Raw genomic sequence first — 4,174 nt, forward strand, 5'->3', positions numbered from 1 at the left:
AGCCAACATATAGAAATTACTTTAACAGCTACAAGGAGAGCCATGTCTCCTCCCAGTGTGAAGCAAATCGGTGAATGTGACGTGTCGGTGTCCTTTGCAGACAATCACAAATATAGACTACGACACGCTATGACAACACACTATGCAACGACATTATCAGTAGTGATACATCTTTCAGTCAGTTTAATTCCGTGTTTCATGACTGTCATCGAGAAACAAATACAATTTTATTGTTACTGATAGACAAAGATCTGTTTGCAGTGGATGATACTGATAAGGGCTTCATGAATATCTTACAGCATCTATAAAATAATGGTTTATGAGAGAAATATTTTTGATTTATGTGTTTGCCATCTCGACAGGATCAGTTACATGAAGACCTCGGCTGTAAACAAGAGTAAGATACAAACTGGTTGTTTTGAGAAATTGCACAGTTAAGTTTCAATAAAGTCTCATATGTAAGATATTTCAAGTACATCCCCTGTGATTTTATTATTCAGATAAGTCGTTTTAAAATAGCATAGTAATGATATATTCTTCAAACAGTAAATCCTATCCAAAATTTTATTCTTTGTTAAAGGCTACTAAACATTGTTTACTTACAAACTGAGTTCAGTTAACATGAGTTAGCATTGACTTACCACTGCTTACTACCTGAACGATTTCACGAAAAATTACGGGTAACCTCTCAGTGAAACAAATTTAAAAGGTGCCGTCTTCTCAGTTTATGATACTAACATTTGCATCGTCACGGCATGAAATACTAAGGTTAATAACTTCAAAAAGTAAAATATGATATTAAGGATGTTTCTTAACATTTCTACCATCGCACTGCCACGTAAATAATGGCAAGGAGCACAACTGAACACTGTTTACTTGCTTAAAGAATTATGCACACTACCCTGATTAGCATCAACTTTCGAAGAACATTTGTGTTCAGTAACATGTTCACGATGTTTATCTGAGTCGTAGTTATCCTTATCATCCTCGTATTTGTCCAAATCGTCCCTGGAAAACATTTTCCTGCCATGAAAACCGCACTTGTTATTATTACTAGCAGCCTTGTTTTTGGTACATAACCACTGTTTACCACATATCACACACCCGGACAAAGTTGTCATTAGGCGTAAACTGAAATTAGAGATGGCGCTGCCATTTCTCGGTTTATTGCGGAACTATCAACTACTATGAATAAAGAACATCACGTACAATGTTATGATTGCAATACCTCTGTTTCTTATCGAATTTACCTTGTTGTTGTTGTTGTGGTCTTCAGTCCTGAGACTGGTTTGATGCAGCTCTCCATGTTAATTTATCCTGTGCAAGCTCCTTAATCTCCCAGTACCTACTGCGACCTACATCCTTCTGAATCTGCTTAGTGTATTCATCTCTTGGTCTCCATCTACGATTTTTACCCTCCACACTGCCCTCCAATGCTAAATTTGTGATTCCTTGATGCCTCAGGACATGTCCTACCAACCGATCCCTTCTTCTAGTCACGTTGTGCCACAAACTTCTCTTCTCCCCAATCCTATTCAATACCTCCTCATTAGTTACGTGATCACCCACCTAATTTTCAACATTCTTCTGTAGCATCACATTTCGAAAGCTTCTACTCTCTTCTTGTCCAAACTATTTATTGTCCATGTTTCGCTTCCATACATGGCTACACTCCATACAAATACTTTCAGAAACGACTTCCTGACAGTTAAATCTATACTCGATGTTAACAAATTTCTCTTCTTCAGAAACGCTTTCCTTGCCATTGCCAGTCTACATTTTATATCCTCTCTACTTCGACCATCATCACTTATTTTGCTCCCCAAATAGCAAAACTCCTTCACTACTTTAAGTGTCTCATTTCCTAATCTAATTCCCTCAGCATCACCCGACTTAATTCGACTACATTCCATTATCCTCGTTTTGCTTTTGTTGATGTTCATCTTATATCACCCTTTCAAGACACTGTCCATTCCGTTCAACTGCTCTTCCAAGTCCTTTGCTGTCTCGGACAGAATTACAATGTCATCGGCGAACCTCAAAGTTTTTACTTCTTCTCCACGGATTTTAATACCTACTCCGACTTTTTCTTTTGTTTCCTTCACTGCTTGCTCAATATACAGATTGAATAACATCGGGGAGAGGCTACAACCCTGTCTCATTCCCTTCCCAACCACTGCTTCCATGACCCTCAACTCTTATAACTGCCATCTGCTTTCTGTACAAATTGTAAATAGCCTTTCGCTCCCTGTATTTTACCCCTGCCACCTTTAGAATTTGAAAGAGAGTATTCCAGTCAACATTGTCAAAAGCTTTCTCTAAGTCTACAAATGCTAGAAACGTAGGTTTGCCTTTCCTTAATCTTCCTTCTAAGATAAGTCGTAAGGTCAGTATTGCCTCACGTGTTCCAACATTTCTACGGAATCCAAACTGATCTTCCCCGAGGTCGGCTTCTACCAGTTTTTCCATTCGTCTGTAAATAATTCGCGTTAGTATTTTGCAGCTGTGACTTATTAAACTGATAGTTCGGTAATTTTCACATCTGTCAACACCTGCTTTCTTTGGGATTGGAATTATTATATTCTTCTACACCTGCTTTCTTTGGACTGGAATTATTATATTCTTCTTGAAGTCTGAGGGTATTTCGCCTGTCTCGTACATCTTGCTCACCAGATGGTAGAGTTTTGTCAGGACTGGCTCACCCAAGGCCATCAGTAGTTCTAATGGAATGTTGTCTACTCCCGGGGCCTTGTTTCGACTCAGGTCTTTCAGTGCTCTTCAAACTCTTCACGCAGTATCGTATCTCCCATTTCATCTTCATCTACATCCTCTTCCATTTCCATACTATTGTCCTCAAGTACATCGCCCTTGTATAGACCCTCTATATACTCCTTCCACCTTTCTGCTTTCCCCTCTTTGCTTAGAACAGGGTTTCCATCTGCGCTCTTGATATTCATACAAGTGGCTCTCTTTTCTCCAAAGGTCTCTTTAATTTTCCTGTAGGCTGTATCTATCTTACCCCTAGTGAGATAAGCCTCTACATCGTTACATTTGTCCTCTAGCGATGCCTGCTTAGACATTTTGTACTTCCTGTCGATCTCATTTTTGAGACATTTGTATTCCTTTTTGCCTGCTTCATTTACTGCATTTTTGTATTTTCTCCTTTCATCAATTAAATTCAATATTTCTTCTGTTACCCACGGATTTTTACTAGCCTTTGTCTTTTTACCTACTTGCTCCTCTGCTGCCTTCACTACTTCATCTCTCAGAGCTACCCATTCGTCTTCTACTGTATTTCTTTCCCCCATTCCTGTCAATTGTTCCCTTATGCTTTCCCTGAAACTCTGTACAACCTCTGGTTTAGTCAGTTTATCCAGGTCCCATCTCCTTAAATTCCCACCTTTTTGCAATTTCTTCAGTTTTAATCTACAGTTCATAACCAATAGATTGTGGTCAGAGTCCACATCTGCCCATGGAAATGTCCTACAATTTAAAACCTGGTTCCTAAATCTCTGTCTTACCATTATATAATCTATCTGATACCTTTCAGTATCTCCAGGATTCTTCCATGTATACAACCTTCTTTTATGATTCGTGAACCAAGTGTTAGCTATGATTAAGCTATGCTCTGTGCAAAATTCTACCAGATGGCTTCCTCTTTCATTTCTTAGCCCCAATCCATATTCACCTACTATGTTTCCTTCTCTCCCTTCTCCTACTCTCGAATTCCAGTCACCCATGACTATTAAATTTTCGTCTCCCTTCACTACCTGAATAATTTCTTGTATCTCATCATATATCTCTTCAATTTCTTCGTCATCTGCAGAGCTAGTTGGCATATAAACTTGTACTACTGTAGTAGGCATGGGCTTCGTGTCTATCTTGGCCACTACAATACGTTCACTATGCTGTTTGTAGTAGCTTACCCGCACTCCTATTTTTTTATTCATTATTAAACGTACTCCCGCATTACCCCTATTCGATTTTGTATTTATAATCCTGTATTCACCTGACCAGAAGTCTTGTTCCTCCTGCCACCGAACTTCACTAATTCCCACTATATCTAACTTTAACCTGTCCATTTCCCTTTGTAAATTTTCTAACCTACCTGCCCGATTAAGGGATCTGACATTCCACGCTCCGATCCGTAGAATGCCAGTTTTCTTTCTCCTGA

The sequence above is a fragment of the Schistocerca americana genome, chromosome 4 (assembly GCF_021461395.2).
Source record: "Schistocerca americana isolate TAMUIC-IGC-003095 chromosome 4, iqSchAmer2.1, whole genome shotgun sequence".
Taxonomy (NCBI): domain Eukaryota; kingdom Metazoa; phylum Arthropoda; class Insecta; order Orthoptera; family Acrididae; genus Schistocerca; species Schistocerca americana.